The following is an 11,512-nucleotide window of genomic DNA, read 5'->3' on the forward strand; positions in this document are numbered from 1 at the left end:
GATTAGCACAGACTCACACTAGAGATGCTCTATAGATTGACAGACAGCAGAGCTAACTACGAACCCTAATGAAGCTGCACAGGAGAGCTACCCTTCAATCCCATTCACAGCAGGGGGAGGGCCATGGGAGATGCCAGCAGGCTTTGGATGGCTCTTCTTCAGCTTTACAACTCCAGGTTGTGTTTCCAGGAAATTAAATGGGAGGAGAGGGCAAAAAATGCCACCCTATTCCCCCACTCCCGGAGGAATCCCACACAATATGGAGCTGTCCATTCAAGATAATTTCACTGCTGGACTTGATGGCATCAGTGAGACTCAGAAAGCTCGAGTGAAGGTTCACATGGTCTTACCTAAAAATCACAGAGGTCACACATCGACTTCTACATTTCAGACTGTTCGGTACAGTTGTGCAATGGATTTCTATTTTGATACAAACCAGCCTCAACAACATAGATTAAAGATTTTCTCCAGACAGCTGCTTATCCAGAACATCTAGCATAACATAAAGCAAACACCCTCCCACAACCCAGCAGGCACCTCTCCCATGAGTACTCTACAGTTCAGTTACATTTCAGAAGGATAACACTACTTCCAGAAGTTCACTATGTTCAAGATTTTCCAGTTAGGAAGAAAAAAAAAAAAGGAGAAAAAAAAAATCAGATAATGCAATTACGGCTCCTCAAGGGCGGGCGAGCAATGTCAGAAAAATAATAAAGGGCTTCCCAAAGTTTGGCTGCATGGCTCCTCCGGCTCCGCCAGCGCCGACCGGACTGGGGCTTTTTTTTTGTTGTTGTTGTTGTTAAATGATTATTATTCAAAATGTTTGGCGAAATGCATTCTATTGCGTGCCCCCTGGTGACAGTACAGTACCGAGCCTGTTCATAAACACTCCGAAATGTAGCCCTTTCCTTCTCCTCTCCTTACGTCAGCTCCCAGCATTGCAATATTTCCTCCGCCGGGGCCGGGGCGGCCGGCGGGGGGCGAGGGGCGACATTTATCTTTTCGGGGTGGTTTTTTGGCTGCCAGGAGGGAGTTGTGTTTTTTTTTTTTTTAAATAAAGCGGCTCTGCCACCCCCCTCCCGGGCCGGGGTGGGAGCAATGCGGGGGAACCCCCCTTCTCCCCGCAAACGTGATGCTCCGGGGGGGGGCTGCGAGAGCGGGGCACAAAAATTCTGCTTTTAATGACAAGGCACCGCGGGGCTGACAGGCTTAAAAGTAGCTCTTAAGTATCGTGCTGCCCTCCCAGCAAAAATAACACCCCGGTGTCCGGGTGGTCACAGTGGGTAAGGGCCTATAAACACACACGGGTGTTGATTTACATTAAGAAAGAAAAAAAAAAATTACCTTCTTTTTTTGTTGGTAGAATTTTATTACCCACAGACACCAGCTTCCTCTCAGAGATGGGTCGATGGTGGCAAAAACAAAAGAATAACTCTGGAGTCTAAACCGGGGTTGAGAATACAGAAGCACTCTCTCCCTCTCCCCTGAAGAGCTGCTCATGTGGTTAAAACGATCATATTGTGGGGCATTTGGGGGGGATCCATGTCCTGGGAGCATTCGATGGCCACCGGCACACTTCCCTGAGAAGCGTGAGAGCTTCCTGCAGAGTACTCACCAGGGGAGTCCCAATGGAGATGTGATTTTAGTTCCAGTATGATAGATTCAGCGTCCTGAGTCCATCTCATCTGAGGGGGGAGAAGTCTTCTGTTTATCTTAGAGAAAAAAAAGAAAGTGGACACTTCTCTGCCTTTTCTCATTGGTCTGCAAAAATGCTCAGAAATCACCTGTGGAGGACAAGGGAAATTCAAGGGGCCAAAGGACTGCAATTCTAAGTTTTTCTCCAAAGAGAAGGCCATTGTCGGTATAAGCAGAACCTGTTTTGGACAAATGAAGAGGGACTCTCAAAATTACTTGCCTTGCCCACTGAATTCACATACCACAGTGATGACTTTCAGCCGGTGTTCATGCCGAGCTACCTTTGAACCAGTGTCAGAATCGGCACGCTCTGGTCCACCAGGGATGTTTGTGAGAGCGAAATTGAATTTCTGACATCGCTCAAGGTGTGGTAACGCGGCGGGAAGATTACAGGCCTGCATTTTAAGTCGTGACTCAGTTGTTTTGAATGACATGTTTTGAATGCCTTGAGACGCACAAAGGGGCCTATTTTCTTCATCGTGCTGAGCGGCATAACTATCTGCCCTCCAAAAAATCAGACCTCTTTTAAGTTTAAATTGATCTATCATGAATTTAATTGCTCAGAGCTTCACCCAGAAAGTAGAAGAGCAAGTCTAGGGAGTAAAGCAGGATGAGGAGGAAAGGCTTGGGAACCCTCGCCAGAGTTGCACACACTTTACAGAGTCCGTTCGCTGCTCGGCAGTGCCAAGTGCATCTTCCAGCACCTCTCAGCTCAGGGTTTAAACAGAGATTCCAGTGATTTTGGTGCCCTTTGGTACAGGAAAGTCATGGGGAAATTGGGTTTTGTGCCTCTGCACACCCGGAATGCATCAACTGCAAGTTGGAGTGCCACCTTCCCTTCCTAAAACCAGTGTTTGTTACTATAAAACAAGTTTATATATTTATTTTTAGGAGCACGGACGCACTTGCAAGTGCAGCAGCTCATCCACACCACGTTCTGTGCTCGTCTCCCCCTCCCAGCTGTTTTATGGGCTTTGCTCACACGAAGCTCCTACTATCTATGAAAAAATACATCCTCATGGCCTTCCCTCGGGTCCCACGAGTGTCCTCATGAAAAGAGCCCTATTTCCAAAGCACCGCCCGAAATTCTAGTGTCAGCACGTCTCCGCTGCCGCCGCTGGTGAGCTAAACCCTCCTAATGCCGTGGGGTTTTGGTGACCACACCAAAGGGCGGCTGGGCCAAAGGAGGGTGTAGCCAGACGCTCCTCTGGAAATGGGGCTGGAGCAGTTTAAGGCTCCTCAGCTGTTCTTTGGTTGATGGTCATCACCCAGCATGCAGCTCCGGCAGCAGAGCTGTTCTCACAGTGTCCGTATATTTACTCCTTTCCTCTGGAAAGTCAGTTAGATTATCTTAAATTGTGCTGCTCGGGCCGATACTGCAACCGGGGGAGACGAATTACGGGACACTCGGTGGCCCTGCTCTGGCAGCTCAGGGACATCTTGCCAAACATTTTGCCTGTGATTAGCGGACAAAGAAACTAATTGGTGAGGCTGTCTCATTGTTCTGACTTTTCCATGAGTATTTTGATCTAGAAGCCACGCAAGGAGCGTGCTTGGCTGCTCCCGGGCAGGGAGGAGCGAGTGGTGGAGCTGCACTGAGATGCCTCCCTCAGCAAAACATCATTTGATCACCAAGTTAACATCCTTGAAAATTTGAAGTGAGTTTTTAATACATATTTTTAAAGCAACTGCAAAAAGATGAGCAGCCTAGGCCCAAACAGATACCCAGAAAACATCTGTGTGGTGGTTGCAATGAGCACATCAGCTGGCACAGCACTACGAGGCCAGGGGCTGCATCGCCTGAAGAGATCTGCTCCTGTCTTGGTGCTCATGAGAGAGGATGGGATTTTTCAGGAGTATTTAAATGGCCCAGGAGCCAAAGACTCACTCATGGTGACGTCCCAAAGTGGGCACTTCAGAAGAGCTGCTCCTTCAATGTGAAGAGTGATGGCTCACAGTACTCAGGTACACTCTATCCCACTGTCCATGTCTCCAACAAAGATGTTTAACAGCACTGGTCCCAGTATGGACCCCTGAGGAACACTACTCGTTACTGGCCACCAACTGGACATTGAGCCATTGACCACAACCCTTTGAGTGCAGCCATCCAGCCAGCTCCTTATCCACCGGGTGGTCCATCCATCGAATCCATTAGTTTCCAATTTTGAGACCAGGATGTCGTGCGGGACAGTGTCAAACGCTTTGCACAAGTCCAGGTAGATGACATCTGTTGCTCTGCCCTTGTCCACCAAGTGTGTGGCAGTATCATAAAAGCCCACCAAATCTGGTGAAGCCATGTTGGCTGTCTCCAATCACCTCCTTATTTTCCATGTGCCTTAACAGAGATTCCAGGAGGATCTGCTCCATGATCTTGCCAGGCACAGAGGTGAGACTGACTGGCCTGTAGTTCCCTGGGTCTTCTTTTTTTCCTTTTTTGAATATCAGGGTTATGTTCCCCTTTTTCCAGTCTGCGGGGACCTCACCAGACTGCCATGATTTCTCAAATATGATGGAAAGCGGCTTAGCAACTTCATCCGCCAGCTCCCTCGGGACCCGTGGATGGATTTCATCAGGTCCCATGGACTTATGCACCTTCAGGTTCCTTAAGAGGTCTCGAACCTGATCTCGTACTGTGAGTAGTTCTTCATTTGCAGAGCCCCTGTTTTTGCCTTCAAATTTTGTAGTGTTCTTCCTATAGAGTTCCTCTGCAGCAGTAGCTACAAGGTCCATCTATGCTACATGAAATAAGGTTTTAGCAAGGCGGGGGGAGGTCATCTCTTCTCCCAAGGAACAGGTGGTGGGACAAGAGGAAACAGCCTCAAGTTGCACCAGAGCAGGTTCAGGATATTAGGAAAAAAGGATATTAGGAAAAATGTTTACACTTAAAGGGTTATTAAGCCTTGGAAGAGGCTGCCCAGGGCAGTGGTGGAGTCGCCATCCCTGGAGGCATTTAAAAGCCAGGCAGATGTGGTGCTGAGGGACATGGGTCAATGGTGGGTTTGGCAGTGCTGGATTGATGGTTGCACTCGATGATCTGAACCTCGACGATTCTATTATTCTATTTTATGATGCCCTGTAGCTTTAGGGACATTGTCCCCATCATTATTCCCACGCTACTATAGAGAAATAAACCAAGTTGTCTTTTTTACTCTTGCCCATATCAACTCTTTAAGTAGATGTTTGCAAAGAAGCCTTTAAACAACAGGGATCACTGAGCCGCAGCAGAAGGGTGAGCAGATGACAGTGTACATCCCTTCCAGTTTTCCCCTCTGGTGCCAGATTCCCCTGCTGTGGGGTTGGTTGGGCCGCACACCGCACTGTACTGTCCTCTTGTCCTGTTTTGGTTGGGACCAACGGGCGAGCAGCACCCCTCAGCCCTGGCTCTCCCACGGGGAGCTCGACGGCACAGAAGTGTCAGCTGAAATGCTCTAACAAAATACCCAAATAAACCCAAACCAGGGGGGATAATGAGATGTGCAGTTCGAAGCAAGGCATTCGGAGATGTAAACAGCATTTTTAGTTTAAAGTGGTTAAGGTCATAAAAGGAGACTGGTTTAAAAGGGCCTTTCATGTAGCAAATTAGTATTAGTTTAAAGAACAAGTTAAAGAATTTATTTCGTATTCATAGCTCTCAATGCAGTTTGCATTTATTGGTCTCTACGTGCACCTTCTCACTCAAACACTTCTCTCTGGCCATTTATTCAGCACACAATCTAGTGCCACGCACCATCTCCATGCAAGGGGGTTCCTTCACTGGGCGTCAGTGTCGCACTGACATTAAAATACTGTGTCTATTGTGAGTGACCAGAATCCATACAGGGCACACGGACAAAATCTGAGCTTTGACCAACCTGTCAATAAAAAAGTGTCAAGAACGTGTCAATAAAATTTTATCAGGCTCTCTTACAAGATTTACAATTTTCAGATATTTTATTTTTTAATTGTTTTTTTTAGGGCAACCAATTGTAATAACTCAGAAAATTCACCGTGCCCGCCCTGTACAGCCATGCGGAGCCTGGAGAGGAGGGAAGGCAGGAGCCAGCCCTCGGGAAGCAGCACCAGTCACTCCACCTGGGCACCAGTTCTGCTGGGGGGCATCAGGCAGGAGAACTGGTGGAGGTCAGCAAGCAGGCCAGAAGTCCTCCTCTCTGCTGGTGGGCTCATCGTTTCTCCATGATACCTCTTGGTCATTATGCTTCTATATTTATTTGGGGGAAAAGAGGACCAAGAACAATCTGTCTGCACTCCTGTGTGTTATGGAAAAAACCCTTCCTCGCGGTGACAACGTGTAACGGGATAGTTGTTCCACAGCTGTGTGGAGCATTAAACAGCCCTTAGGCAGCATCTCCCAGAGGTTGGTCGGTGCTTTCCACAGGGAGCCCTGGCCGGGTGACACCAGCCCTGATTTACCACCAGCACCCACCACCCAGCAGCTGGGAATGGTGGTGCCAGGACCTTGCGGCCAAAGCCCTCCATGATTTAATAAACACTGGGTACAGAAATATTTTCAAAGTGCTTTTTCACCTATATTTAACAGCAGGATGTAACGCAGTGAAATGACCATCGCATTTTACCACACCCGGTGACCAAAGCAACCGCTTGTTGCAGCAGCAGAACTATTAAACGTGGTCCTGAAGCTCAAAGCCCAGGTGGCAGGAGGTGTCATGGGTCTGCACTCACCGGTTGTGTTACATGTGCAGTTCTTCACTCAACGTGACCTTCAGGAGAGTAACTTAAATTAAATAAAATAAAAAATGGACCCAAGGAGACCCCCCTGCCCTCTGTGCTGGGGGGCAGGGAGAAAAGCAAAACCCCCGTACACCTCCTGGCTGCACCCAGGGAGCTAAAAGGGGAGTGGGGAGGGACTCTGGATCAGGGAGGGGACTGATGGGATGAGGGGGAAGGGTTTGACACTGAAAAAGGGAGCTTTAGATTAGATATGAAAAAGAAACTCTTTGCTGTGAGGGTGGTGAGAGCCTGGCCCAGGTTGCCCAGAGAAGCTGTGGCTGCCCCATCCCTGGAGGGGTTCAAGGCCAGGTTGGAGGGGGCTTGGAGCAACCTGGGCTGGTGGGAGGTGTCCCTGCCCAGGGCAGGGGGTGGGACTGGGTGGGCTTTAAGGTCCCTTCCAACCCAAACCATTCTGTGATTCTATGATTTGGAGGAGCAAAAATAAGGGAGGAGCAGGCTGGCAGGAGATTTGCACAGCAGAGGAAGGAGCAGAAGCCGTGGGGAAGATGGGATGTCCCTGGGGGCCGGCAGCCCTGCTCAGACCCTGGCCAGGCCATGGCCACTGCTGGCCCTGGGGTCCCCCATGGCTTGACTGGGACCCATCCCATTTTACATCGTGGCCTGTGATTGGGAGCACTGAGCAGATCTGTGGCACTGCTGTTATTTTTGGGGTGCTCCCTGCGAGCTGGTGTGGAGGATGCTCTGTGGAGATGCTGAGGCCCATGGCAGGGACCACCCCTCACTCTCCTCATCCTGCATCAGCCCCAGTTGCCTGCGTTGGGTGGCCTCAAGTGGGGACCACTCACATCTCGAGTTACAGAATCACAGAAACCAGCGCCCGTGGGGCACCCACGGCTGCAGCTCCTGGAGCCTCTGGGTGCAGGACGTGATGGCACCAGCTCCTTCCCAGCAGGTCTCCTGGCTGGAGTTTCTGCAGGTTCTCCAAGATTTACGCCACTTCCCGGCATTTCCTCGTCATTTGCCCACTATCTGAGTTTCACACACGCTGGCAGATCCCCAGTGCTTAGGAAGTGTTTCAGCAGAGGTTCTGGAGAAAAGGAAGGTGTGTTCCATGTTCTTCTCTCCCAACCCTGTCCCCCGGAGCGCTGCCCATCGCCACCAGCTCCTCCCGGTGCCGCAGGACGGGGGCAGGCTCAGCAGCCCTCTTCAGGCTCTGCAAGCAAACGTAAGGGCTGAAGTGCTGCTGGAATTCACATTCAGTTACATGAAAAAAATAATCCCCCCCAAGACGTGATATTCCAGCACATCCTTCCCCTGCCCCCCCGGGTACTGCCTCTCTCTTACCTCCTGGTTAAACTCTTCTGTTTTCTACAGCTCCGGCCAGTGCGGGCAGCAGGCAGCGGCTGTAAATCCACATCAGCAGCCACAATAACCCCTGGACACGGCATCATAACCTCTGCCACCGGCGTGACCGAGCTGGGGGGCAGTGAGAGGGATGGCAGCGTCCCCTGAGTGCCTGCGGAGAGGTGGCAGCAGCACCGACAAGGAGACTTCCCTCAAAACTAATCTGCTGGGGGAGAGCAGCGGCCATCCCGTCCCCTCTTTCCCCAGACAGGCTGGGAGAGGTGGGAGGTTCAGCCTGGAGAAGGCTCCAGAGAGACCTTAGAGCCCCTTCCAGTCCCTCAAGGGGCTCCAGGAAAGCTGGGGAGGGACTCTGGATCAGAGAGGGGAGCCATAGAACAAGGGGGAACAGTTCTACACCAAAAGAGGGGAGATTTAGGTGAGATCTGGGGAAAAACTTCTTTGCTGTGATGGTGGTGAGAGCCTGGCCCAGGTTGCCCAGAGAAGCTGTGGCTGCCCCATCCCTGGAGGGGTTCAAGGCCAGGTTGGAGGGGGCTTGGAGCAACCAAGGTGCTCCCTGCCCAGGGCAGGGGGTGGCACTGGATGGCCTTTAAGCTCCCTTCCCACCCAAACCATTCTATGATTCTATGATTCATCTTCTGCACGGGACACCCGAGCCCCTCAGGTTCATAGAATCAACAGCACGAACACACCAGCACCAGTGCAAAGTAAAATGAGAGCAAAGGCCCCAGGCAGCGCTGCAAATAAAAACAATCAAAAGGCGGAAAGAAGGCAAAAATATGTTAGTATTTATTAAAATGTGTTTTAATAAACCTTTCCCTTATGGTTGGTTCTTGGAGTGAGGCCAGCCCATCACTGCCATCGTAAGACCAGGAGTCACCGACCAGGAACAAGGGCCGGGATGCAGCAAGTAGAAAAACTACAAGAAGAAATTCAATTGCCATCTCTGGAAATCAGTACTTGGTTCCCACCATTTTGTGGGAAAACGTTCTGGGGTGGGAAGTGCCAGGCTCCTCCGGGGCTCGCTGCGCAGCGCTGGGCACAGGAGCATTGTCCTGCCTCCTCCCGGCCCCGCAGGCTGCCAACCCGGGCAACAGCTTTCAAAAAACGCTATTTAAAAAGGGATTTTGGCCACAGTTGCCCAAGTGAAGTGACCACCGTGGAGCTTCATGCAAAATGTTTTTTTGTAAACATTTAAACCGTTTGTAAACAAGGTTTCATAACTTGGCAGTTGGACTTGATTTTTGTTGGTTTTCCCCCAGAGCAGGCTGCTGTGCTGGGGCTGCCCCCCCCTCACACAGCGCAGCCCGAGCGGGGTCAGAAGCACTTTCTAGTCTGAAACATCATAGAGGAGGAAGACGTGCACGAGCCCATCGCTCTCATCAGCCTAATTCCCATTTATTTCACCTCTCCCCACTGTGTTTTATTAGGGATCAGGATGCTCATCTTTTATGAAGCCCAAGAAGCCAGAAGTTCACTGAGTAAAAGAAAGTTTCCAAGTGTTTGTAACTTTTCTCTCTCGATTTGCTGCGAGCCTGTTATGAAACAGAAGACAGCGTATAAATAAAGGGGAATTGAACGTTAGAGGACCACGACTCTGATGGAGACACAAAGCAAAAGACGAGGTTGACTAGAAATGGCACTTGGGGACAGGATTCTCGGAGCTGGGCAGGGAAGGTGGCAAAATCCTCCGTGACCACTGAGATGTCACCCCAAGACACAACCCCGATGCATCCTCTGAAAAGGTGGATGAAAACCAAGCCTGATCTGCCTCCCTCCTGCCCAGCAGCAGCAGTGAGCCCAGCCCGAGCCATGGGTCAGGGTTTCTGCGCTCACCTTGTCCCCTCTGGGAGGCTCTGGGCACCCATGGGTGCTCTGCCTCCAGGCTGGCACCCCTGGGAGCCTCCTGGCTCCAAGGCCACCTTCCAGCTGCTCAGTGTCCTCTTGGCTGGTTCCTCTGCCCCCATCCCATCCCGTCCTGTCCCATCCCGTCCTGTCCCATCCCGTCCCCACAGCAGCAGCCACACAGATTCTCATTCATTTCCCTGCCCTTTTCCCTCAGTTTAGCTCTTAACCAGAAACCAGGGCACACCCTCAGTCATTTATCTCACAAAATACACCAAACTAAGGACAGATTCCAATCCCGCAGTATTTTCATAGAATCACAAAATGGATTTGGTGGGAAGGGACCTTAAAGCCCATCCAGTCCAACCCCCTGCCCTGGGCAGGGACACCTCCCACCAGACCAGGTTACTCAAAGCCCCGTCCATCCTGGCCTTGAAAATACAGAAATATACCTCTTCCTGCCCAAACCCCTGAATTCCTCACGGCATTAGCATCCTCTACTCGGGTACCAAATAAAACCAAACACTATTTAGCTCTTACCTGCTGCTTTGCCGTGGGAAGGCAAAGGGCCTGGAGAAGGGCTCAGGAGCTGCTCGGTCTCCTCCACCTGCTCCAAGGGGAGGGGTCTCGGGGCAAAACCCTCAGGTGGGCTGTGTTGGCGTGTGCTGCATCCCCCCCCTCCCTGCCTCCGCGTCCCCGCCGTGCTGGGCCAGGCCATGGCAGGGTGAGGTTCTGTGGTTGGGGTGAAGGTGTAGGATGAGGCAGGAGTGAGGCTCAGGGAGCTGAGGAGCATCAGGGGAGACCCACGGCCCCTCGGGGTTCGGAAGGGACGACTGCAGGCACTCCTGAGAGAAGGGTGTTGTCCCCATAACTCCTCAGATAAGGAGGAAAAAAAAGTGTCACACAGAGCCCCCCAGGCTCGGGCAGTGCCCAGAGGAAGGGAGCAAATCCTGCTGTCACCACGGGCAGCAGGAATGGGGCTGCCAGTGGCCTCGCTGCAGTGATCAAGCAGATTTAAGCAACATATTTCCTTTTAAACATCAGTCTGTTAGGGAGTTACTAATGCAAAACTACTTCTTCCTTTTTATTAATTTGCAGCAGTCATGGTTAGAGCTGGGGGTGCCAGAACCCACCCCAGGGCTCAGGGGGTGCATCCCTGCGTTTGGGGCACCCCCAGACCTTCACACCGCCCCCGGGGGAGCTGCTGCTGCTGGGGCCTTCACCCACGGGTGGGACCAATGTGTCGGGGACGGGGGACACCGGTGGGACACTGACATGGGGAACCATCCCACTCCAACCCCCTGCGCGGCCCTGCCAGCCCCCGGGAGAGCAGTACCCGGTGGGGACCGGGCGTCCCAGGAGAGGGGCAGCAGAGGCCGGGGGTGTCACCGGTCCCGCTCCCACCAGCCCTGACCCCGCGGGGAGCGGGACCGGCCTCGGCTCTGGCTGTTCCCCGGCCCCGGACAGGGTGACCCACCCCGGGAGCTGCGATCTGCCTCCCGCCTGGAGAATTACGCCCTGAAGCGCTGACGGCACCAAAGAGGTGCCCACGGTCTCGCTTGTCACCTCCTCGCAGCACCAGGGCCACGGCTGCGCTGTCCCCTTCCCCGTCCCCGCCACCGCCGGGGGCTCCGCTCCCCGGGGGCCACCAGATCCCCTCGCGGGCGGGTGCGGGAACAGCCCCCGGGCTCTTGCTGGTCTCAGGGCTCACCCGACCCGGGCACGCCGCCCGCTCCGTCGGGCTGTTTGCGGAGGGGCTGCCGGGCGGCGGCTGCTCGGGCCCCCGCACCCCCCCGCCCGTGACGCATCATCCAGCGACGCCGCCAGCGCCCGCGCAGCCGCCGGCCCGCGGGGAAAATGGTCGCGCCGCCTCCTCGTCTCCGCTCGGAAGGGGGTGAGCGGCCGCGGCCCCTCCGCCTCA

General features: G+C 52.7%; 1 long non-coding RNA gene across 1 annotated transcript; it reads right to left on the reverse strand.

The window, feature by feature from the left end:
- Positions 1-8,513: 8,513 nt before the first annotated feature.
- LOC106893500 lies at positions 8,514-11,371 on the reverse strand. Its single transcript, XR_001413086.1, has 2 exons — positions 10,132-11,371; positions 8,514-9,281 (listed from the first exon to the last, which is right to left on the reverse strand). It is a non-coding gene; the product is annotated as an uncharacterized LOC106893500 (long non-coding RNA).
- Positions 11,372-11,512: the final 141 nt, after the last annotated feature.

Source organism: Calidris pugnax, unplaced genomic scaffold (assembly GCF_001431845.1).
Source record: "Calidris pugnax isolate Ruff unplaced genomic scaffold, ASM143184v1 scaffold203, whole genome shotgun sequence".
Classification (NCBI taxonomy): domain Eukaryota; kingdom Metazoa; phylum Chordata; class Aves; order Charadriiformes; family Scolopacidae; genus Calidris; species Calidris pugnax.